Source organism: Notamacropus eugenii, chromosome 1 (assembly GCF_028372415.1).
Source record: "Notamacropus eugenii isolate mMacEug1 chromosome 1, mMacEug1.pri_v2, whole genome shotgun sequence".
Taxonomy (NCBI): domain Eukaryota; kingdom Metazoa; phylum Chordata; class Mammalia; order Diprotodontia; family Macropodidae; genus Notamacropus; species Notamacropus eugenii.
Window position 1 is genome coordinate 207,336,540 of NC_092872.1, and position 27,257 is coordinate 207,363,796.

Genomic DNA, 27,257 nt, shown 5'->3' on the forward strand with positions numbered 1-27,257 from the left:
GGTGTCTCCACCTCACCCCTTGCAGAGGTAGGAGGTTCACCATTGTTGTACAATGGAAATATTTTAAGATTATATTGATGACTGACAAGTTATGCTGCCTTTTTTCTTTTCTTTTTCTTTCTTCTAGAAAATACTATTTGTCATATAGGATGGACCTCTGGGGAAGGGTAGGAGAGGAATGGTAGGAGAAATTATAGTGATATAAAAAAGATATCAATAAAAACTAATTTAAAAAATTTTAAGTACGTATGGAGGGTACAGATAAAAAAAAATTTCACTCTTACTGGAATGAGGTGGTTGGATTGTATGATTGATCTATTTTAATCATTAAGCAATATACTTTAGTAGAACTAGATTTATCATGTGATTCCTTAAGAAATTGATTTTAAACTCCTAAAAACCAGCTTCATAAGAGTCCGCTTAGCTAAGAGAATCAAAGACAATAATATATATTTGAAAATTTAGCTGTAGGACAAATTATTGGTAAATTGAATTATTAGTGAAACTATATAGGAAGAAGACAAAGTTTCTTCTGTGATTAGTAAGTTGGTTTTAAAGATAATTGCCCAACAAGAGGTTATAAATTTTGCAAGTAGTGCTAATGCCATCATTGGAGAAAGTTTGAAGCCTCCCAGGGTAACCCCTTGAGGGTACAGCACTTGTTTGGAAGTTTAAATTCTATCATATTTGCAATAGTAGGATACTATATAAATGCATGAAAAATGAAAAGTAACAAAGCAGACTTGGAACAAAGAACTGTCAATGCAACCTTTTGTTTGACTCTCCCCACAGCCCTATGAAAGAGATAGTACAAATATTACTCCATGTCACAGAGGAGAAACATGAAACCTAGAGCCTCAGTTGCTTGCCCAAGGTCACACAGATAGTATGTAGTAGACCCAAAACTAAGATTTATCTCTCTTAATTCTAAGTCCAGACTTTAACCTTTTAAAAATATATTTATATGTAACTGTTCACAGTAGAACACTTAAACATTCCATGCTATGAAAGAAAATTAAGAATTCCTTGACCCACTAGAACAAAACCTAGAAATGTAGTTGTCTGTCATTATTCATATTCCATTTTCTGCATTAATAGAGGCTGTAAGATTACTGCTAAGAGAGTGAAGGGCTAGACCTCAATCCATATCCAAAGAACCATCTATAAAAGTTATCTAAAATGGGATGGGCTGCCTCTTCAAGCAGAGAGGATACTAGTGGATTCCAGATCCAACTTCTGCCATTGCTATAACCAGGTCAATGAGAGGCAACATAATGTAATGAAAAGGGTGCTAAACTTCAAGTCAATGAGATCTGGGTTTAAATCTCACATCAACTCTTAACTAATGTGACCATGGATCAATTGATTAACTTTTCTTAGACTCAGTTTTTTTTTTCATTTTTAAAATGAGTATAACATTGTCAGAAAGAACCAGAGAAACATTGCTAATGATTCTGAAGTCCTAAGCCAGAAAGTGAAGACTTATTTTCATCGCTGTTACAGAAGTAGCAGAATAGAATACCAATAGAAGGTAAAATCTTCAGAAAAGAGAGGAAGATTTGGGAAATGAACAGCTGGTTGAGAAAATGGTGGCTCTGAATGGGATTTGGACATCTGGGTCACAAATTAAAATATAGGAATTGTAGTCTACTGGCCAAGAACAGAGTGTCTCTAACATAGGTTAATAAGAACATTTACCTTCTGCTTTATAAATCTATTCAAAAGGGATTTATACTCAGAACAAAGAGGGAAAGGGAAAAAATGTCTACCTATACTTAGTATAATAGAAAATTGAATTTGAATTGTAGTAAAAAAAGATCTAGATTTGAAATTTATATCTATAGACAAGCCAATTGATCACTTTGAGCCTCAGTTTTTTCATCTATAAATGGGGGTAGCCGTACCTGCAGTATTAGATCACAGGTTTGGTATGAGCATCAAATGAAATAAGTGTGATAAACTATGCACAAACCTTAAAGTACTACATAAATGTTTGTCATCGTATCTTCCAAGCTAGGTACCTTGGACAGCAGATGTAGTAGGTCGAGAATAATAGTAGTAGATATACCCAGAAATTCACTGGAAAGAGAAAATGAAAAGGAGATAGCAATTAAAACCTATACTCTACGATGTCTATTCACAAATGTCCAAAGTATAGACACACACAAAATGAACTAAAGATCACAGCTGCAGAGAGCAAATAGCTGAGAGTTGGTGGTATGACATAAAAGAATATACTATGGTTTGGGCTGGTTAAGCTTTATTTTTGTTACACCAACAGAAAAAAGACAGAATTGCTTAAATATTGTTTCATTTCTAGATTTTCTTTCTGTCAAAAAAAATTATCTTTAGATTGGAAGTAAAGAATAAAAATGGTTAATAAGAAATTGACATTCAACATTAATTGGGAGATGGTAAGACAGGATCTAGCTATCCTTGAGGATATTAAGACATTAGGTCCAAATAAACTACATGCCTGGTTTCCTGAAAGAGCTGAGTAATAAGCCATCGTAAATGATTTTTGAAAGATGATGGATTCTAAAAGTCCCATAGCATTGGAGAAGTGCAGATGCTGTTTTTAAAAAGGAAAAGAATGGAATTGTTTTTTAAAAAGGAAGAGAATGGAACCTGAAAATGATAAATTGTTGACCTTGATTCTAATTCCAAGGGAAAGCCAAAAGATATTGTTAAAAGGATGGTTAATAGACATCAAAAAAAAAAAAAAGGAAGCAGTAATTATCAAGAGTTATAAAAATTCATCAAGATCAAGTCAAAATAACTTCATTTCCTTTTTTGACAAGGTTGCTTGCTAGACAAATAGAAAGGAAATGCTGCAGGGATAATTTACCCAGATCGTAGCAAAGCATTTAACAAAATCTCTCATGGCATTCTTGTGGAAATGATGAAGAAATGTTCCCCTTTCTATTAGTACAATTAGGTGGATTTGGCACCAAACTGAGAGAATTCAGTATGATATCAAATGGAAGAAAATCTTCAAAGAAATACTTCAGGGATATCTACTGTCTGGCATGTTGATCAGATTTTTAGATGGCACAAAGTTGGGAGGAACAACTGTCAAGGAATGACAGAATCAGGACACAAAAAGATCTTGACAAACTGGGGCATTAAGAAGAAATTTTGTAAGTAAATCTTACCACTGGTTCCTAAAAATCAACTTCACAAATACAAGTTGGGGGAGATGTGGCTAAACAACAAGAGATCACAGTGGATACATGATCTAAATATAAAACATCGTGTTAAAAAAATCAGGGAAAATGGAAGGAGTCACCTTTTATAACTAAGGCTACAGGAAGAATTCCTTATCAAGGAATTCCTAACCCTAATTATAGGAAATCATATGCAAAAAAATGGACAGTCTGGTATAGGTATTGGACCTGTGGTTCCATTAGCATAGGGAACGTTCAGGAGAGGAAATTCACTCTACCAGTGCAGGTCAGAAATTTCTCTGCCTTTCATAATATTAGAAAGTTGGCAAAAGTAGAGGTGTCAAGCCTAGACAAAACTTCCCTGTACTGTCCAAGCAAGATTAAAATGTAATTGGAAAATGTTTAACAAAATGAAAAGGTCATAAGAAATAGAAAATGCCAATTTGTGGTTTGCTAAGTCAGTGTGTACTGGCAGGAATATGCTACTAGAGTTCAACACCACTGGTGAGAGGATAAGTGACTTGGCCAAGGCCACATATTCAGAATATATTGGAGACAGAATCTGAACCCAAACCTTCCTGATTCCGAGGCCAGACCTCTATGTACTACAAAACACAGTTTAAATAAAATTAAAAAGTTCTCCCACCAACAAAATTGATGGAGACAGAATAAGATAAATTGTTAAGTGGGAAAGCATGTTTGTGTCAAACATCACTGGTAACAGTCTGATGTTTCACATTTGAGCCAGCTATTCGCTAAGAAATCCAGGCCTATCTCTCCACAAAGCCATCTTGCCATTGTCTGTTCTTCCTCTTTCCTCTTGGTAACATTCACCCTTGCAGTGGAGGTGGACTGTGGAAAGTAGTGGGTAAAGGTAAAGGGGACCTCATCGAGACATGCAGGAGTAAATGTCAGAGACTTCCAGGAGCCAAAATGGCAGATTAAGCAGTAAATTGCCATAACTGTCCCATATTCACCTTCAAGCAACCTTAAAATAATGATCCAAAAGAAATCCTGGACCAGCAGAAGCAGCAAAAAGGTGGAATGAACAATCTTTGAGCCCAAAAAACTTGGAAGATTAGCAGGAAAGGTCTGTTTCACTTGGATAAAATGGAAACATAATCCAGGAGAGGAAGCATCCAAACACACCAGCAGCAAGTCCCACCCCTACAAACCAGTGGTAGTTCCTGAGCCCCAGTGCAGTGGAGCAGACAAACAACAATACCAGAACCCCACTCCACCCTGATGTGCCTCAGCATAGCCAGGGGAATGGGCAGACTCCAGCTCTGAGAATCATCATGTTCTTCCACATAACCCTGGGTAAATTGACAGACTTAAATGACCTGACCACCACATGTTTCAGTGCAGCCCCAGGAATATGCAGAAACACCCCACCAAAATCTACACATGCCAGACCCCACAGCTAGGACCCAGGCTTTGCACCAGATAAGCTGCCACACCTCTATGGCCTCCAGCAGTTCAAGTCAACTGCCACCAAATCCCTTCAGCACAGTACCAGGCACAAGGGTTCGAAGTGGACCTCAGGGCAACATCAATGCAGCACCAGGTAAACAGCCTGCAGCCCCTGACACAAGAAGCCTGAGATAGTACCCTTCTGCTTTGGGAGTAGATGAAGTGCTCTAAATCACATTTGATTAGAGAAATGCAAATTCAAACAACTCTAAGATACCACCACATACCAATCATACTGGCTAACATGACAAAACAAGGAAAATGATAAATGTTGGAGAGGATGTGAGAAAATTGGGACACTAATACACTGTTGGTGAAGTTGTGAACTGATCCAACCATTTCTGGAGAGCAATTTGAAAATGTACCCAAAGGGCTATAAAACTGCACAAACCTTTTGATCCAGCAATACCACTACTAGGACTGTATCCCAAAGAGATCATACAAAAGGGGAAAGGACCTACATGTACAAAAATATTTGTAGCAGCCCCATTCATGGTTGCAAAGTGTTGGAAGTTGAAGGGAATTCCATCGATTGGAGAATGGCAGAAGAAACTGTGGCGTATGAAGGCAATGGAATACTATTGTTCACTAAGAAATGAACAGACAAATTTCAGAAAAACCTACACTTGTATGAACTGATATAAAGTGAAATGAGCAGAACTAGGAAAACATTGTATACAGGATCAGCAACAATGTGTGATGATCAACTATGAATGATTCAGCTCTTCTCAGAAGCACAATGATCCAGTATAAGTACAAAGGACTCCCAAAGAAAAATGCTATCTACATCCAGATAAAGAGCTGATGGACTATTAATGCAGATCAAAGTATTTTTTACACACTTTATTCTTTTTTGTAGTTTTTTTCTTTTCCTCTGTTTCCTCTTTCACAACTGTGACTAATATGGAAATAGGTTTCACATGATAGCGTGTGTGTGTGTATGTGTGTGTGTGTGTGTGTGTGTGTGTGTGTGTGTGTGTGTGTATAATTGCCTACCATTTGGGAAGAAAGGAAGAGAAGGAGAAAAATCTGAAATTCAAAATCTTGTAAAAATGAATGCTAAAAATTGTCTTGATGTGTAATTGAGGAAATATAAAATACTATTTTTTTTAAAAAGAAGTAAATGTCACAGACCTCATTTTGAGTAATGGATGGGAAAGTTTTACCAACACACTGATAGAAGCAAAAAGACAGCAAAGAGCAAGGTGATCAAACAACTCCACAAACCCCAGGATTCCAGTGTTCTTGCTTATGGGACTGGCCAGATTATAACCTAATAGGCTCTGTTACTGTGGTGGATTTGAAATGCTACTAAGCAATGAAACATTCACCCTGAACCCAAGTGATTATAGACATGGGGGGAAGCCCAGTCTTGGGAGGTGAGGATTCTGGGAAGATGGCAGAGTAGGTCAGAAAATTTTTGGTTCTACAGATTTCCTCCATAGCACCTCAGAGCAGCAGAAATAAACATGGGGTAAAGCAATTGTCCTCTTAAGACAATCTGACCCAACTTTCAGAGGCAGAGGTTTGACCTGAGTGAAGTGCAAATACCTCCAAGTTGACTATAGAATCAACAAACAACAAGCCCTGGGAGCAGCTGGATTGAGAGGCAGATTCAGCCTCAAAGACAGTGGGGAGGAAGGGGAGGTCTGATGGATAAGTAGAAGAAAATTGAAGGTTCTTCCATTGTCAAGGGACACTAAGCACACCTGTGCTGACCAGACAGTCCCAGGCTGTGACTGAAGGGAGAAGAAGTGAGTGCAAGAGCAAGGGGCAGAGACCTGTTGGCTGTGGGCACTTGCAGGAGAGCAGAGTCCCTGGTTTCAGTTCTGAGGCAGAGAGGACAACTGTAGTTTGCAGTCATGGAAGGGACTGCAAGGAGCAAGATCATTTGTGAAACAGTATGGCTGGGGGCCCTAGCTGTGGTTTAGGAGTCCAAAATTGGGCCTGAAACATCTCAGAAAATAACAGTAAGAAGGACCTGAGGCTTTGGACATCATCATACCTCAAGACTACAATCTGATTACACTAGTTGCTGCTTAAAACAAAATAAAACAACAAACAAACAAATAAACAAATGAATGAATGAATAAATAAATAAATGAGTAAACAAAGAAGAAAGATCCCAACCATAGATAGTTACCATGGGGATAGAGAAGATCTGGATTCATATTTAAAGGAACAGAATGCAGCTAAAAAAGCTCAGTAAGAAATGTCAAATGGTCCCAAGCACAAAAAGAGTTTTTGGAACAACTTTAAAAGGACTTTAAAAATCAAAGAAGAAAGATTGAAGAAAAATTAGAAAAAAATAAGAACAATCCAAGAAAATTATGAAAAGAAAGACAACTGGAAATAGAGAATCAAAAATTTAAGAAAGAAAATACTTCCTTGAAAACTAGAATTGGGCAAGGGGAACCTAATGATGTTCTAAGGCACCAAGAAATCATAAAACCAAATAAAAAGAATGAAAAAAAGAAAAGAAAATGAAAGAATTTCATTAGAAAATTATCCAATCTGAAGAACAGGTTGAGGAGAAATAATGTAAGAATAGTCAGATTATCTAAAAATTATGAACAAAAAAAGAATCATGATACAATATTGCAAGAAATTGTCAAGGAAAATTTCACTGAACTTCTGGAATAAGAAGACAAAGTAGAAATAGAAAAAACACCCACCAATCACCACCTGAAATAGATCACAGGAAGAAAACTTAGAGCAGTATCACAGCCAAGTTGCAAAGCTTCCAGATTAAGGGGAAAATATTAGAAGCAACAAGAAAAAAAAACAATTTAAATATCACGGACCCACAATAAAGATTACACAAGACCTAACAGTGTCTACATTAAAGGACTATAGATCTTGGAATATTATATTCCATAAAGCAAAAGAGCTGGGGTTATCACCAAGGGTAACTTACCCAGGAAAGTTAAGTATAGTCCTGAATGAAAAGAAAAGTGGACATTTAACAAACTCAAAGACTTTCAGGTTTTTGTGACAAAATCCCTGAAACTTAAGGAAAAATTCGACAAAAAGCATTCAGGAGAAATATGTTAAATATTAAAGACCAATCATAAAATACTCAATAAGATAAAGCTGTTTGCTTCATATATGTGAAAATATTAGCAGTACTTTTATAATTGTCATCATTCTTTAGGTATTTTGAAAGGAAGGCGTGGGCTGAGCTGAGTATGATGGGGTGATTATAAAAAAATAAAACTGTGTAGGGAAAGAATAAAAGAAGTAATTATCTCATATAAATGAGGCAGAGAAAGAAAAATTGACACAGAAGAAGCTGGTAGGGGATAGGGCTGATAGTGTTGGAGTCTTACTCTTGTTGGGAATGGGTTAAAGAGGAAATGTATATATCTAGATGTATACATCTGGAAAGATATAAAAGTGTTCTAAATTCAGAAAGAAATAAGAGGCCAAGTGGATAGGGTGGAGGAAGGAAGAAGGATAAAGGAAGAACTCTTAGAGGGGTGTAGGTTAAGGAATAGGAGGTCCAGGTAGCACATAGAAATAAAGCAGAGGAGTGAGGAGAGATAGGGTAAGTAGAGTGAGAAGGACAGTGAGGAAAAACAGGAAGGAACAAAATGCATAATAAATAATTACAGCTTTGGATGTGAAATGGGATGAATTTATCCATAAAACAGAAATGGAGAGCAGATTAAAAAATTTAATTCAACAATATGTTGCTTTCAGGAAACATCATAAATTGACAGAAATAGACAAAGAGAAAATAAAGGTCAGGAGTAGAATTTATTATGTAAAAAAGCAGGGATATTTATCATGATCTCAGACAAAGTTATAGTTAAAAATAGATTTAATCAAAAGTGAAAAAGAGGGAAACTACACCATGTCAGCATTTATTCAATATTGTATTAGATCATTTAAAATACCTAGACAGCATAAAATACCTGAGTGTGTACCTACTAAAACAAACATAGGAAGTATATGAATATAAACATAAAACACTTTGTATACAAATAAACTCAGATCCAAATAAATGAAATAATATTTATTGTTCATGACTAGGTAAAGTCAACATAATTTTTAAATGACAATTTAGATTAGTTTAGGTTAGATTTTAGATTAGATTAGAATAAATAGTTAGAATCTATTTATTCATCATCATCCCAATTAAATAACTAAAAAATTTTACTGGGTTAAAAAAAATAATTAAGTTCATTTGGAACAACAAAAAGTCAGGAACTTCAAAGAAACCCAGGGAAAAGGATGTAGTGGAAGTAGATTTAATAGTATCAGACCTTAAACTTTATTTTGAGGGGGGTGGAATCAAGATGACAGAGTAGAAGGATGGACCTGCTGTAGCTCTCCCCCCAAAGAACATAAAATACCATAAAAATGACTCTAAACAGATTCTAGAGCAGAAAAAGCCCCAAAAAGACAGAGTGAAAGAGATATCCACTCCAAGGCAACCTATAAGACCAACAGGAAAGGTCTATCACACAGGGCTCAGAGCAGAGCACAGACCACGGAATGATGCCCAGCCTTGGCCATGTGGACTGGAGCAGGCTTCAGGGTGCAGAATCCCAGGTAGCAGTTGCAGTTCCCAGATTCCTCAACCCACAAACTCCAGAGACAGCTTCAAAGGTCAGTGAGAAAGCTCTTTCACCTGGGTGAGAAGGGAGCAGAGTCCTGCCCTAACCCTGGTCCCAGGTGGCTGCAATGTCCATTTTTAGAACCCTCAGCCTAAAGACCCTGGGGGAATCAAGCAGCTGATCTGAATCTCAGCCCTGAGTGGCAGCCCTGGGGTGAGGGTGAACACTGGTGTGGTGGAACTGGAGGCAGTTGTGGAGAGAGAACCTTACTTGCAGATTCTGGGCAGAAAAACTTGTGATTGATCCCAGACCAGAGTGCAAGCCTGGAGAGGAGTAAACTACTCTCCCTTGATTGTACCACCTTGGAGGAACTGAGAACTTACAGGTCCCTACAGTATACACTCTACTTGACAAAGGACTCAAAAGTCAAGTAACTGTCTGGAAAAATGTCCCAAAAAAGGGGAAAATAGACTACAGAAGGTTACTTATATGGTGAACAGGTATTTTCCTTCATCCTTTTGGATGAGGAAGAACAAAGCATACCATTAGAGGAAGACATCAGAGTAAAGGTTTATTCATCCCAAACCTCCAAAATAAATTTGCAATGATCTCAGGACACAGAAGAGCTCAAAAAAGATTTTGAACATCAAGTAAGAGAGGTGAAGGAAAAATTGGGAAGAGAAATGAGAAAGATGCAAGAAAATCATGAAAAGTGAGTCAACAGTTTGCTAAAGGAGACCCTAAAAATGCTGAAGAAAATAACACCTTTAAAAACAGACTAACCCAAATGGCAAAATAAAATGTCCAAAAAGCCAGGGAGGAGAAGAATGCTTTAAAAAGCAGAATTAGCCAAATGGAAAAGGAGGTTCAAAAGCTCACTGAAGAAAATAATTCTTTAAAAATTAGAATGGAACAGATGAAAACTAATGACTTTATGAAAAAACAAGAAATTATAAACAAAACCAAGAGAATGAAAAATAGGAGACAATGTTAAATATCTCATTGAAAAAACAACCGACCTGAAAAATACACCCATGTGAGATCATTTTAAAATTATTGGTCTACCTGAAAACCATGACCAAAAAGAGTCTTGACATCATCTTGCAAGAAAGTATCAAGAAAAACTGCCCTGATATTCTAGAATCCGAGGGTAAAATACAAATGGAAAGAATTCACCAGTCACCTCCTGAAAGAGATCCCAAAATGAAAATTCATAGGAATATTGTAGTCAGATTTCAGAGTTCCCAGGTCAAGGAGAAAATATTGCAAGCAGTCAGAAAGAAACAATTTAAGTATTGTGGAAATACAAGCAGAATAACACAAGATCTGGCAAGTTTTACATTAAGGGATCAAAGGGCTTGGGATATGATATTCCAGAAGTCAAAGGAAATAGAATTAAAACCAAGAATCACCTACCCAGCAAAACTGAGTATAATATTTCAGGAGAAAAAGTGGTAATTCAAAGAAATAGATGACTTTCAAGCATTCTTGATGAAAAAATCAGAGCTGAATAGAAAATATGGCTTTCAAACAGAAGAATCAAGAGAAGGCAAATAGGAAAGAGAAATCATAAGGGACTTACTAAACTGTCTGCATTCCTACATGGAAAGATAATATTTGCAACTCTTGAGACTTTTCTCAGTATTTGAGCAGTTGGAGGGATTATATACATATAGACAGACGGCACAGGGTGAGTTGAATAGGAAGGGATGATATCTAAAAAAATAAAAATTAAGGAGTGAAAGAGGACTATATTGGGAGGAGAAAGGGAGAGATAGAATGGGGCAAATAATCTCATAAAAGAGGCAAGAAAAAGCTTTTATAATGCAGGGGAAAAGGGCTGAGGTGAGAGGCAAAAAGTGATATTTTTGGCATCATATTTGGCTTAAGGAGATAATAGCATGCACACTCAATTTGGTATGAAAATCTATCTTACACTACAGGAAAGTAGGGGATAAGGGGATACGTGGGCTGTGGGGGGAATGATAGAAGGAAGGGCAAATGGGAGGAGGGAGTAATTAGAAGTAAACACTTGGGGAGGGACAAGGACAAAAGAGAGAATAGAATAAATGGTGGACAGGATAGGATGGAGGGAAATATAGTTAGTCTTTCATACTGTGATTACTGTGGAAGTCTTTTGCATAACTACACATGCATAGCCTGTATTGAATTACTTGCCCTCACAATGAGGATGTGTGAGGAAGGAGGAAGGGAGAGATGTTGGAACTCAAAGATTTAGGAATGAATGTTGAGAACTGTTTTTGCACACACCTGGGAAATAAGAAATACAGGTAAGGGGGTATAGAAATCTATCTTTCCCTACAAGAAAAGAGAGAATATGGGGATAAGGAAAGGGAAGGGTGTGATAGAAGGAGGGCAGATTGGGAGAAGGGGTAATCAGAATGCATGATGTCTTGGGATGGGGGGAGGGGAAAAATGGGAAGAAAATTTGGAACTCAAAATCTTGTGGAAATGAATGTTGAAAACTAAAAATAAATTAATTTTAAAAACTACATTATGAGTTGAGAGCATTGTTGAAGTGTGAAAAGAATAATTTTGATTTTTTAAAGGAAAATTTTTTGTATATATAAAATCTATATGGCCAAGAATAGAAAGAATGCAGAAAATTGGGGGAAAACTTTTACAGACAATCTCTCAGATAGGATGTGATTGGGTTGGAATAATGGTGAGGTATAAGAAATGTTAAACTGATTGATCTGGAAAAACTGGTTGTACTTATGAAGAAAGATGTTAGTCACATTCAGAGAAACAGATTATGGGAGGAAATGAGCATAGTGCAGTCTTACATATATGTCTATGAGTATATAGGTGTATATATGTGTATATTTATAGATATCTGTGTGTGTGTGTGTGTGTGTGTGTGTGTGTGTGTGTCTGGTGTATCCATGCTTAATTGTAACCTTCTTTGGGGGAGGGAAAAATGAAAGTAAAATGTGAACAGCATAGAACAAAAGATAACTAACAAGGCAGCAAATAAAAGCTGAGAAGCTTTCAAAACCATCTGTAGGGGGAGGAGCCAAGATGGCGGAGTAGACAGATATACATGTACTGGCTCCTAACCCACAGCCCAAGGGATGCCTGTGGGGAAGAGCTCCCAATGAGTTCTGGAGCAGCAGAGGCCACAGAGCAACTGAGTGGAGGAGATTTCTGTTCCAGAGAGACGTGGAAAACTGACAAGGAGGGTCCATCATGCACCGGACCAGAGTGGATCCCAGCCCTGCCTTGGCCACAGGGCACCAAGGGGAAGAGGTCCGAGTGGGCTTCGGGTTCGGAATCTTCAGCAGCCACGCAGTTCCCTCCACACACAGGCGCTGGGGGTCTGTGAGAGGGTCTTTTCAGCTTGCCAAGAGGAGAGCATGGTGTCTCCATGGCTTGGGCCCCCTCTGGAGGTGGCAGCAGAGGAGGCAGTGGACTGGGGCTCCCAGGGCAGGCAGGAAATGGTGGACAAGATAGGATGGAGGGAAATATAGCTAGTCTTACACTACATGATTATTGTGGAAGCCATTTGCAAAACTACACAGATATGGCCTATATTGAATTACTTGCCTTCCCAAAGGGAATGGGTGGGGAGGGAGGGATGAAGAGAAGTTGGAACTCAAAGTTTTAGGAACAACTGTCAAGTACTGTTCTTGCTACTAGGAAATAAGAAATACAGGTAATGGGGTATAGAAAGTTATCTGGCCCTAGAGGACAAAAGAGAAGATGGGGACAAGAGAAGGGAGGGATGATAGAAGAGAGGGCAGATTGGTGATAGGGGCAATTAGAATGCTCAGTGTTTTGGGGTGGGAGGAGGGGAGAAATGGGGAGAAAATTTGGAACCGAAAATTTTGTGAAAATGAATGCTAAATGCTAAATAAATAAATTTTAAAAAATAAAAAATAAAAAAAAAAAACAAATACAAAGGTAACCTAAAAAAAAAAAAAACAATCGGTAGTATTTATTATATAAGTTGTCTTGAAATGGAAATTTATTATTTCATATTGAATCATCTCTTATGGCCTGCTGTGTACGTGGCAATTTTGTTGATTTTTTTCTTTTCTCATTTCTTTTTTATTTATTTCTTATTCTTATTTATTTCTCTAAGAAATAAACGTATGCCTCATAAGTTTAAAATCTTTTTAAAAAATTATTAAAAAATAGACTTGGGTTTCAACCTTAATTAGACATGAAGTCTTAGTCCCAGGGATAAATGCACTGTTTATTACTGCTCATTTTAATAATACCATAAAAGGGTATGAAAATAGAGGTGATAACAGGTCGGAAAGGACAAACAGATTCCCAGGGTACATAGTAGATAGTATTTCAAATACAGTCTTCATCTACCTCCACATGAATTAGAGCCACATAGGAACCAATGTATCTAAGGATTGTGTATGACTGGTATCCTGGGCACACACGGGGAGACCTGAGTATGACATATTTAGCATGGCTCATAGAAAGAGGTTTAGGGTATCACAGGAAAGCCCAGAGAAGATCCCCATGTCTCTCTAAAGTTACCAAGACTCATCTAGAGCAACCTCAGTGAGTCCCAATAACTTCCCTTTTTTTTGTACATAAATGATAAGATTTAATGAGTTCCAACGAATGATGAACAGACTATATTTGTGTCTTAAGTTTTTTAAATGTTCTTTCTTTCTCTAAAGTCAAAATCTTTTGTCAGCATTGACAGGAAATATGGTATCAATTTAAAATCCAATGGCAACTGTATGTGACTGATCAAGCATAAAGAAAAGATTTGAGAGGTATTTCATAAACATAGGAGGTTAGAAGAAGAAAAGCATTTTGATTAAGATTGAGAAGCCCAGTTCTAGCAGAAAAATTATTTGCTTAACACCCACAGAAAGTCTTGGAGGGTATTTCTTTAAACTGGAATGACAATGACCCAATGAGCATATGCCCACATGTCTCAGGAACTGTTTGGAAGAATTTCAGTTCTGAAAGAGCCAAAGTAAATATTATAGAGGAAAGGGTAAATTTGAGCTTTACAAAGAAAATTCCCATGAGTAGTGGAACAAAGGACACTATAAGGAAGGCACAGCAGGAGAAGAGGGCTAACTTAAAAGTACATCCTTCATGCATTTTTTTTCAGAGAGCCAGTTATTAAACATTTAGCAGCACACTCCTGGTCTTCAGCAAAGCTAAGATCTTCCTCAGTTTCTTATCTTCCTGGACATCATTAAATTTAGACTTTACCACTTATACAATGAGTTATCTGTGAACAATTTTCACCACTTTCCACACATTTAAAGGGTCAGATTTTACCACTTTAAAGGTCAAAAATAATTATGTAAAATACAGAAATAGAACCCCTTTCCTAAAACTGAAGCAGAATCACATTTTTATTTTAAATAGACCACTTGTTTCTACATTATTTTGATTTTTAAGGGGTTCTACACTTAAGCATTTGGCCCCAACCTCTAGCATGTAGTCTTCAAGGATAACTGTGGCCAAAAGTTTCATTATGCTGTTGCCATAATGTATTGTGTGTGTGTGTGTGTGTGTGTGTGTGTGTGTGTGCGCACCTCTCCAGGCTTAGCTACACTGGTCCTCAGAAGAGACACATGAAATAACCAGGATCTTACTTAAAGATGTGTTCTGGAACAAGTTACTTAAACATCTTGGAAATCATTTTTCTTATCTGTAAAATGAAGAGGTTTGAATACGTTATCTTTGAAGCCTCTTCTTGCACTAAATCTTTGATTCTGTAGTACTATGACTTAGATAGGAAGGAAATTAAAGGGATCTAAAAAAGTTATGGTGGGCTTCATGAAGGATGTGCATCCTGAAGAATGAAGTGTTTCCAGCAGAGGAGGCTGAAAGGCATTAACTATATAGCTTTTGTCTATAATATTTAAATACAATAAAGTCAGCACTAACCAAAAAAAATATGTATGCAGGGTGGTACAATTGGGAGAGGACTGGAGCCAAGGCCAAGAATACTAGAGCCATATTAGTGCTGTACTCTGTTTTTGTACTATAGATGTGTACATTTTATAATCCCTAATAGAGGCCGCAGATATTATAGTAAATAAAGTGTTGAGCCTACAGTCAGGAAGCATTCAGTTTCAGGCACTTATTAGCTTTGTAACTTTAAGTAAATCATTTAATTTCTCTCTACCTCAGCTTCCTTAACTGTGAAATGGGTAAAATAATAGTACCTAACTTCTAGGGTTGTTGAGAGATTCAAATAAACTGTTTTAAAAGTGTCTGGCACATAATAGGTGCTTAATAAGTGCTTGTTCCCTCCTTTCCATGATAGCTAGATATTGATAGTTTCCTTGAGGGGAAGAACTATATTTTATTAACCTGGCTTATTCCTCAGAAGTTCTCACAGTGTCTTGTACATAATGGATAACTAACCTTTGGAAAGTCATCTAACCTCCCTCAGTTGCTTCTTCTATAAAATGGGCATAATTATAATACTTATAATTACTTATAACACTTATAATTACTTATAATACTAACTTAAACATTGGTTGTGAAAATATTTTGTAATATGTAAAAAACTATCTAAGTGTGAGTTATTACTTTATTGTTATTGTTGAAAAGATATATACATTATTAATGAACTGATTTGTTATATATCTGGTTAATGAAAGGGGAAAGACTTGAATTTAAAGACTTTTGATCCTCAACCTGGTGTTCTTTCCACAATATTATGCTTATCTCCTTTCTGTCTTGTAATGCAACCAATATGAAAATGATATTTTGTAACTTTTCTTTAAAAATATAAAAAAATACTCCAGCCAAGATGGTGGAGTAGAAAAATGAACATACTCTAACTCTTCCCCCATAGCCCACAAAATACCTGTAAAGAAAGATGCTCAATAAATTCTAGAGCATCAGAAGCCACAGAACAATGGAGTGGAGATTTCCAGCCCAAGGGGACCTGAAAGGCCGATGGGAAAGGTCTGTTGCACCAGACACTAAGCAGAGCCCAGGCCAGCCTTGCCCATGGCATGGTGCCAGGAGGAGGACCCGAGCAAGACTCAGAGGCAGAATCCTCAGTGGCAGTAGCTGCAGTTTGCAGATCCCTCAACCCCCAGGCACCAAAGGTCAGTGAGAAGATTTTTTCAGCTGGCCAAGAAGGGAGTAGGGTCTTCCCATAGCTCTGGCAACAGGTGGTGGCAGCAGAAGCCACATAGGGCAGCAGCAGCTCCTACAGCTGCCTCATTCATTGTTGGATCATAAAACCCCTGGGGGAACTGAGCAGCTGATCCTTACCTCAGCCCTGTGTGGCGGGCCTGCCCCTACCTAATGCTCCTGAGGGAATTGAACAGCTGATCTTTATCTCACACTGAATGATGACCCTGCCCCCTCCAAAAGCCCTTGGGAGAATTGAGCAGCTTATCTGAATCTCAGCCCCCAGTGCTGACTTGGTGGAACTAGAGGCCAGGTGGTTGTAGAGAGAAAACTCCACTACTTACAAATTCTGGGCAGAAAAGTTTCTTGTTGCTCCCAGACCAGTGTACATGCTTGATTGTGCCACCTTGGAGGAACTGAGACCTTACAGATCCCCAGAGTATACCCTACTCTTGACAAAGGACCCAAAAGTCAAGTAACTGGTTAGGAAAATGACCCCAAAAAGGGAAAAAAATAAGACTATAGAAGGCTGCTTTCTTGGTGAACAGATATCTTCTCCCATCTTTTTGGATGAGGAAGAACAATGTTTACCACCAGGGAAAGACATAAAAGTCAAGGCTTCTGTATCCCAAACATCCAAAATAAATACTCAATGGTCTCAGGCCATGGAAGAGCTCAAAAAGGATTTTGAAATCAAGTAAGCGAGGTGGAGGAAAAATTGGGAAGAGAAATGAGACAGATGCAGGAAAATCATGAAAAGCCAGTCAACAGTTTGCTAAAGGAGACCCAAAAAAAATGCTAGAGAAAAATAACTCCTTTAAAAATAGGCTAACTCAACTGACAAAAGATATTCAAAACTCCAATGAAGAGAAGAATGTTTTAAAAAGCATAATTAGCCAAATGGAAAAGGAGGTTCAAAAGCTCACTGAAGAAAATAGTTCTTTAAAAATTAGAATGGAACAGATGGAGGCTAATGACTTTATGAGAAACCAAGAAATCACAAAACAAAACCAAAAGAATGAAAAAATGGAAGATAATGTGAAACATTTCACTGGAAAAACAGCTGACCTGGAAAACAGATCCAGGAGAGACAATTTAAAGAATACCTTTGAAAATTTGATTGGTATAACATTAAAAGTGTAAATTAACTTGGAAAGGAGTATAATTTTTATTACTTTGGCATGGTCCAACAGTAATTTGGACAGAACTGAATATTCCTCCAGCTATGTAAGGTACTTTTTTATTATTTTTAAGGAACACTTTATAATTCAATCTGTATGAGTATTTGGGGGGATTTGATTCATCTCCAGATATATGATGCAGTTTGTAGTGATTTGGAATGCTTTTTATTACTGCCTCTTGAATTTTGTTAGAATTATGTAGGGATATTACTGAGTTTTTAGAATTTGTTACCTGCAACTTTGCTGAAGTCATCGCAACAATTAGTAATTTTGTTGATTCCCTAAGATTTCTAAAGTAAATCATCCTATCATGAGCAAACAGGGATATTTTTATCTCCTTTTCCCCTAAGTTTTTGTATTTAGCTTTTCTCTTGTTTTTATTTCTACTTTTAGCATTTCTAGAACCATATGAAATAATAGTAGTGAGAATAGACATGCTTGCTTTACTTTCATATTTATTGGAAATGTTTCTAGTATATTAGTGTCATATAAGAAGCTGACTTTTAGTTTCAAGTAAGTATATTTATGGCATTAAAAAGGTCTACCTTTTCTAAAAAAAATATTTGGTGTAAATAAATATACTTCATCAAAGAATTTTTCCACATCTGATGCAGAATCATATGGTTTTTTAATGTTTTTTTAAAATCCAATAGACTATGCTGATTGTTTTCCTAATGCTGAATCATCCTTGCATCCCTGGTATAAATCCAACTTGGTCATAATGAATGATTTCTTGAATGAATTTCTGTAGTCTTTTTGACAGCATCTTATTTAAATATTTTGAATTGATGCTCATTTATGATATTGGTCTATAGGTTTTCTGTGCTTTGTCCTTTAGGTTTAGGTAGTAAGATTATATTTGTCATATGAGAGAATTCTGAGAAGGTGCTTTCTTTTTCTATTTATGAGAATAATTTGTGAAATAATGGGCACCAATTGTTCTTTAAAAGTTAGATAGAATTATCCTACAAGACTAAGAGTTTTCTTTGGGAGATCCTTTAAAGTTAGTCTATCTCCTTTCCTAATACTGGGTTATTTAAAATCTTTTTGTGGTCCTCTGATAGGGTGTTTTATATTTTTTTCAGATTTCATGTTTCTTTTTTGTTCTCAAGTTTATTGACTTATAACCAATTTTAACAGGTTCTGATTATTCTTTTTATTTCTCCTTGTTTTGTTGTGATTTCACCTTATTTCTATACTGTTTTTTTGATTTGGTTTTCTGTTTTTCCTCTTTATCATCAGATTTGCTAAGAATTCAACAATTTTATTCTTTATTAATCTCTTTCAAAGAATCAGATTTGGGTCTTATTTCCTATGGTTGTTCTCATTGCCCATTTATTTCTCCTCCAATTTTTAAAATCTATCCTGTTGTACTTATTTTAGAGTTTTTTGCTATGATTCTATTTTTTTAATGTAATTGTCTCCTTTTCTATTTTGTTTGTAGGAATATGATTTTTCTGGAGGACTGCTTCAGTTGCATTCCAGAAATCCTGGGATGTTGTTTAATCATGGTCATTTTCTCTCACAAAATTATTGATTGTTTCTCTGGGTTGTTCTTTTACTCACTCATTATTTTGTATTTCATTATTATGTCTTCATTTGTGTCTATGCGTTTTGTTTATGGTTCCTGAATTAATCACTATTTTATTGTATTAGGATCAGTAATTCTTTACTATTTCTGGATTTTTATATTTGTTTGCAATGTCTCTCTGCCCTAATATGTAGTTAATTTTTATATTGGCACTAGTTCTCCAGTGGATTGTTCAGTTCTATATTTTCCCTTTAGTTGATTTTTTTAATTATACTTATTCAAAACTGAGAGAAGGACATTGAAATTTCCTGCCATTATTGCATTATCCTACATTTCTTCTGGTAGTATAGTTAATATTTCTTTTATTAATTTTTGTGCTATAGCATTTGGAACCTAGAAGTTTAACATTTGCTAGTTGTCTGTTGTTCCTTGCAGCATGGTGTAATTTTCTCATTAATTCCTTTTACATTTTTAATGTTTGTTTTTGCTTTGTCTGATAGCATGACTACAACTCCTGCTTTTTTGCCTTCACCTGATCCATAGCAAATTTTTCCTAGCCTCTCATTTTTATTTAGTGTGTCTTTGTTTTTCAAATGTGTCACTTACGATAAATAGGTTGTAAAATTTTGACTTTATCCAATCATTTTTCGGACTGTTTAAACTACTACATTTAAAGTTATTATAGTTAGGTATATATTTTCCACCATTTGTAATATCAAACTTTTTTTTTTCCAAAGTCTAAATGTTTTCTCTCTCCTTCGGTAAGCATAGTACAATGTCTCTTCAATTATTTTAGCTTAATCTATTTCAAGGTAATCCTATTCCCATTAACTTTCTTTCCTTTACCCTAAAGTCCACTACCTCCTACTTGTTATCCCTTTCTCTAATTTTAGAATTTTTCTTAACTTATCAGTTACTCTTTCTTACTTATTTTAGCTAATCATCTCATTCTCCATTCTTTTCACTCTCAATTAAGTAAAATCCTCCTTAAAATCAAGTAAAATCCTCCTTCCTCTCCCCACCTTGAACTTTTCTTTGTTTTTAGTGTTTTATTTTCTATGCCTTTTTTTATAAAAAAGGATTTCTTTATCTTCTTCCTTTGTTATTTATTTTTCCCTTTATGTATACTCTAGACTTTTCCCTTATGTATACTCGACTTTTATTCACTGATTCATGCCTTCTAAATTTATTTAGTCTCTAGAGTTCATATTCCTTATGATATTAATACTCCTAAGATACTTAAGTTGGCTTCCTCCTTCTATACAAAAGAAAAAAAGAGGTATACATACCTCTTACTGCCTTATAGATACCTCCACCCATTTTTCTGGGGTGTTTCACTCTTGGAAATACCAATTTCTGCAAATGACTGGATATCGCCCCTTGGTAAAAAATTTTCCTTTGTCCCTAATTATGTAGTTCATTATTGACCTTTGCCCTCCTCATGGTAATTTTCCCATGTGCCTTGAAATCTCATACTTAGGTCAATGCCTCCCCATCTTCTGAGTGTCAGTTGCCCCCAGAAGCTCTGATTCCTCCTCTCCTAATTTTAGGATGATTTTTCTCTCTAAGCACAACTCTCTGTAGATTATACTCCTTATAAGTTTGTATTCTCTTATTTATTGTGTTCTCTCTTTTCCCCTATAGGAGTATTCATCAATGGTACCTCCTCCCAAAACTGAAACAAGATTTTCCTATTTTTTCCCTCCCTTTTCCAGTCCTTCCTTTTGCTTCCTCACTCATCTTGTAGATTTCTTTCTTTCTGAGAGACTGTAAAACTTATTTTCCCTTCATTGTTGGACACATTATACACATCATATATTCCTTTCTAACTTCTTCCTTCCCTAGCCCTTTTATACACATTCTTATTTATAGGCAGGGTGTTGTGACGTTTAGTACATGATGTTTTAGGATTTCATCTTGAACTAGCACATCTGTTTCTCCATCATCGCTTTTATTTGACCATTGGATTTCACTGTTATCTCATTTAAAAAGAAATTTCTTGATGAACTCTGTTATTATGTTGTTGTTACTGCTGCCTTTGGTTCCCATATTTGTTTACTCTCATTATATTTTGGTTGTCTTGGGTGTTTGAGAAGTAAACAATCTCTTCATTTTTGTTTTTCGTTCCTAGAATATTTTTAATGCCCTCAGGATTCTTATATTTTCATCCTCTTCTTCCTTCCAAAGATACCAGTTACCCTGGTAACTGCTTCCCTCCCAATTTGATTTAGTTATTTTTTTCTTTTGCTCACTAAAATGACCATTCTTTGATCACTTCTTGGAGAAGACTCCACTCAATGGGCATTACCTCCCCCAAGTGAGTACATGAAAAGGCTTAACCTAAAAAGGCCAAGGTCTCCCATTGTATCCTGGGTGATCTCCAGTCATCCTGATGAACATCTGGTCACTGGATCCAGATGGCTAAGGAGGAGAAAGTGAGGCTGGTGACCTTGCATAGCCCTCCCTCACTCAAAATAAAGTCAAATGCAAGTCATGTCATCATTTCTCTGATGTCATGGTCTTCTTCAAAAATGAAGCATGAACACAACAACAACAGCAACAACCAGTTACTCGTCTCACCTACTCCATGGTTTTGTTTGCTCTTACCAAAATGAGTCCATACCATTACCATTCTTTTAAATGAAATGCTATTGTCATTCTGTTAAATCATCATGAGTAGAGAGGAAAGAAAAGGAAGATTCAAACTTTGACTGCACATGAGTATTCATTTTGCAGGAAAAGAAACTAAATGCTTAAAAGGTGAAACCATATGCTCTAGGTCACACAGCAGGGAGCAGAGCTTAGATTTGAAAGCAGGTCTTCTGATTTCATATCCAGAACTCTCTATCATGCCATGGTTCCTCTGCTTTTCTTTTTTTAAAATTTTTTTTCCAAATTTGTTCATTCATTTGTTTTCAGCTTTCAACAATTATTTCCACAAGTTTCAAATTTTTTCCTCCTCCCTCCCCAAGATGGTATGCAATCTTATATGGACTTTACACATGCATTCCTATTAAACACATTGTCACATTAGTCATATTGCATAGAAGAGTTAAAACTAATGGGAGAAATCATGAGAAAAATAAAACATAACAAAAGAGAAAAGTCTGCTTCATTCTTTGTTCCAATTCCATAGTTCTTTCTCTTGATGTGGAAGGTATTTTGCATCATGAATCCTTTGGAAATGTTTTAGGTCCTTACATTGCTATGAAGGGCTAAGTTTATCAGATACAGTCCTTTCACACTGTGACTTTTACTATGTATAATATTCTCTTGATTCTGCTCATTTCACTCAGCATCAGTTCATATAATTTTTTTCAGGTTTTTCTGAAGTCTGCCTGTTTGTCATTTCTTATAGCACAAAAATAGCCCATTGCATTCATATACCACAACTTGTTCAGCCATTCCCCAGTTCATGGGCATCCCCTTGATTTCCAGTTCTTGGTGACCACAAAAAGAACTGCAATAATTTTTTTTTGTACATGTGGGACCTTTTCCCATTTTTATGATCTCTTTGGAATACAACCCTAGAAGCGGTATTACTGAGTCAAAGGGTATCCACATTTTTATAGCCCTTTGGACATAGTTCCAAATTGCTCTCCAGAATGCCTGGATCAACTCACAGCTCCACCAACAATGAATTAGTGCTCTAACTCTCACACATCTTTTTCAACATTTATCATTTTCCTGTTTTGTCATGTTAGACAATCTGATAGGTTTGTTGTAGTACCTCACAGTTGCTTTGATTTGCGTATCTCTAATCAATAATGATTTAGAACATTTTTTCACGTGCCTATAGATAGCTTTAATTTCTTTCTCTGAAAACTGTCTGTTCATATCCTTTGACTGCTTTTCTTTCCCTTCATAGGTTCAGCCCTTGAACATGTTAAGCCCTCAGTATGTGCTTATTAGATTAGAATGACTTATAAAGTGCAGTCAGTGCCATTGATGGGATTGGAGAGCCCAAAACCAGAAAGACATATTAGCTTGGTTAACAATGGGTCATTAAAAATGAGATTTTATAGCTCGATGTAATTTGTCATATTTAAACTTTAAGTCAAAGAGGAGACTCTGCAAGTAAACCAAATAATCAAGATCTCTATAACATAATATTCCAGTGTGATTTCAGAGAACTGGTTTCACCACCATTAAAGTTCAACAGTGAAATAGTGAGAAATGCAACATACATTTTGAGACATGTCCAATGGCTGCATTTGTTTTGTTTGATTATACTTATTTATTTCATATCAGCCTTCTACAGAGTGTGGGGAGGAGAAGTTACAATGAATGAAATGAAAATAGCTTCAATGAAACTTTTTTTAAAAAAAATTACCAAGATCTTTACCTAAAGGAAAATTATACAAAAATAAGAAACTCTTCAGAATATAGTAGACAGCAATTCAGATCAAGGACTCAGTCCCTCTCAACTTGGACTTACTGATATTATTTGAAGAGTTGTGGTCAATTTGTCTTAATCTTAGAGGTATCCAAAAAGCATCAGTTCATGCAACAGCAATAATCATACATTGAGCTACAAGGGAGAAAGAGGCAGGAAAAATCAGAATATAGAGACTAAGATAAATAATGTCAACCAATATTTTATTATTAATTTTTTTTAGTAAAATAAGGACATGATTTTTTTCAAAAAACTCAAGGGCTTAGGATCTTGAGCAAATTTTCTCTCACATTTACTTCTAAGTTCCATTTAACTTCTCCATGGCTTTTTCTGCATAACATCAAATACCTATATGACAATGGAAATGTGTGGTTCATTAATAAATTAAAGCACAGCTTCAGAAAGGTCATCAACATTAGTAAATGGATTTTTCAAATGAGCAAATAGCAGTGACCTACAGCCTTTGCCTTGCTGGTGGTAGGCAATTCCTTTGAGGAAACAATGAATGGTCAGCATATCTATTGGTTTGCCCTTACCTCAGAAAGGTCCCTATGAAAAAAGTTGTCTTTAATGGTAGAAAGTCAAAGGTAAGTTGGTTTTATTGGGCATCAACAAAAAAGTAAGGGACAAGTCCACATTCACAAACCAATCTTTTGATTGCTACTCTGAGTATTTTGATAGTTTAATCTTTGAGGTATTGATGCTGCATCCACATGGGCTTAAGTACTGTACCACTCTCTCTGTACTGTATCCAAGCTTGCAATTTGGACCACGTTCAGTCCTGAGGAGTCCAGTTTCTAAAAAGAAAACTAAATTCCCTCTTCTCATGCTCTACATCTTGTTAAATTTCTACCTCGTTGTTCCTTGGATGATTTTAGTTATAGCATACATTATGGTTCACATCTTGGATTTTCCAAATTGGAAGAGTAAAATATATGCCCATTATACAACATGAATTAGATATGTGACAGGTAATTTATTCCTGCACACAAGGAAAACACTATATATAAAATGTGACATTAATAGAGTGACTTAAATAGGATTTGGTAACATAACTACTGTTACAATCTACTCTAAGGCTGATATTTAAACTTCTTCAGGAAAATGATAAATGTTGAAGATGTGGGGAAAATTGAAATGCTAATACATTGTTGGTAAGGTTGTGAACTGATCCAACCATTCTGGAGGGTAATTTGGAACTATGCCCAAAGGTCTATAAAACTGCGTATATCCCTTGATCCAGCAATATCATTGCTAAGTCTGTATCCCAAAGAGATAATTAAAAAGGGAAAAAGACCCACATGTACAAAAATATTTATAGCAGTTCTTTTTGTGGTAGCAAAGAACTGGAAATTGAGGGGGTTCCTATCAATTGGGCAATGGCTGAACAAGTTGTAGTATATGGATGGAAGACTATTGTTCCATAAGAAATGATGAGCAGGTAGATTTCAGAAAAAATTGGAAAGAATTCCATGAACTGATGCTGAGTGATGTGAGCAGAACCAGGAGAACATTGTACATAGTAACAACAACACTGTGCAATGACCAGCTTTGATAGACTTAGTTCTTCTCAGCAATGCAATGATCTAAAACAATTCCAAAAGACTCATGATGGAAAATGCTATCCACATCCAGAGAAAGAACTATGGCATCTGAATGTAGATCTAATCACACCATTTTCTCTCTTTTTTTTTCTGTCCCATGGTTTTTCCCTTTGGTTCTGAGCCTTCTTTCACAACATGACCCATGTGGAAATATGTTTAATATGATTGTACATGTCTGGTCTATTTCAAATTGCAAGCTGTCTTGGAGAAGGAAGGGGAAAATTAAGAACTAACAATCTTATAAAAGTGAATGTTGAAAACTAAATAAATAAATAATTTTTTTAACAAAAAAGAACATAAAGTGGTTTTGCAGGATGACTGATTAGGTATTTTTCCATTTCAGTTCAATTCTGCCCTGTTTAAACAATTCCTAGAATATGTCTACTGGCAAAATGGTCGGGTTTGGGTCAGTTCCTTTGTGAGTGGTTGCCCTCTCTAGGAGCATTGGAGTGGTTGCTGGTATTTCCCTTCTTTGGTTCTGGGCTTCCCAACTAGTTCCATGAATATCTAAGATCTCCTTTCCTCTCCAGAGAGAGAGTTTGTCCCTAAAGGCCAGAGACTGTTTAGTTATTATCTCATCTTTAGTTCCTGCCTACATCACAGTGCTTGCACATAGTAGTCATTTTAGTTTTTTTTTTCTTTAATTGGACTAAAGTAAACATTATCTAAGAATAACTCCTCAAAGGACCGGAAGTTTGGTCCCAGGATTCACCTCTTAGCTGGATGTACTTTGATGTTCTGTTGTTATTTTTGTTGCCGTCGCTGCTGATTCACGTTCATGATGCTCCTGGCTTGGGTGATGAATTCTTCACCACTTTGCCAATGGCGTTCTCTGGTGTCACTCTTTCCCTCCCCGTCTTGGACACAAATAGAAGCCTGGAGAGTGACTGAAGATACAAAATTTCCTTTCCTGGGAATGGAATCCAAGTCTTTTTGTGTAGCTATTCCTCCTTCTGCATCTTTCAACTCTGTTTCTCTGTCTTTTATAGTCATAATTCTCCCTTGTAAAGATAAGTTCAAAGGCATAGCCCAAGTATATGACTAGCTATTACTCAATTAACTTCAATGTGGTGTTAATGATTTTTTTGTCTCTTTAATAAAGAGATCTCTCAATCTTAGAGCCAAGGTCTTGTGGCTGAGGATGAGATGAAACAGTAAGGGAGGTAGGTATGGCAAGGAAGACTCAGCACAATGCCTGGCCCACCCCAACACACTTCCTACAATACCTTCCTTATTTTTATGGTTGTTTTATTTTGCCTTTCAGTGATATAGAACATGTATTTATTTGCCATTATTGTTCTTTAATTTCATAGTTGTAGTCACTCCACATATTTGTTTCTTGAGTTCTGTATCATTTCATATAAACCTTCACATATTTCCTTGAATTCTCCAAATTGCTTGTTTCTTATGATACAGTAACATTCCACTACAGTGACTATTCCACTATAACAAGCACAATTTAATTAGTTATTCCCCAGTCATTGAGTACCTGACTTGTTTATATTTTTTTGATATTATAAATGTTTCTAGAAAAAAATTTTGTAAAGAAATGTCATTTTTTATGCATAGTAATAGCTTCCTTAGGGTTTAATTCCAATAGAGGGATCATTGGGCCAAAGAGGCAGAAATACTTTTGCACCTTTTATTGTAAAATTCTCTCTTACTTTTCAAAAAGTTGAGCTAATTCACAATTCCAGTAGCAGTATAATAAGATTTCTGTGGTACTATGGTCATATTAGCACCAAGTTTATTCACCTTTTATTATCTTTGTCAATTTGATTTGCACCAAGGAAAATCTTAGAGTCATTTAATTTATATTTCTCTGAGCATTAGAAATTTTGAACATCTTTAAATGTTTGTTGATATTTTGTTTCTCCACTATGGAGCTATATGTTTCTATATTTAGCCACTTTTCTACTGGAATATGGTTCTTGTACTATGTTTGAATCAGTTTCTCATAAACTTTAAATGTCAGAATCTTATCAGCATTGTTGGATGAGAAAGAAAATGTTCCCCCAGTTTTCTTATTTCTTTATCCTGGCTGCATTGTTTTGTGTTGTATCATTCTAAGTTTTCTGTTTTTATATTATAACACTTATCGGTTTATCTCAAATTTCCTATAAGTCAAAGATGGCAGAGTAGAAAGATGCACATACTCTACCTTTTCACCAACAGCCCATAAAACACCTGTAAAGAAAGACTCTCAACAAATTCTAGAGCAGCAGAAGCCACAGAATGA

At 36.1% G+C, this 27,257-nt stretch overlaps 1 long non-coding RNA gene across 1 annotated transcript in view; it reads right to left on the bottom strand.

The window, feature by feature from the left end:
* Positions 1-16,331, bottom strand: part of LOC140524549 (uncharacterized) — a 41,715-nt gene extending 25,384 nt beyond the window's left edge. Inside the window, exons 1-2 of the long non-coding RNA XR_011973757.1 lie at positions 16,032-16,331; positions 1,973-2,079 (exon numbers count right to left, since the gene is read on the bottom strand). This is a non-coding gene — a long non-coding RNA (uncharacterized lncRNA). The remainder of the gene's footprint in view (positions 1-1,972; positions 2,080-16,031) is intronic.
* Positions 16,332-27,257: the final 10,926 nt, after the last annotated feature.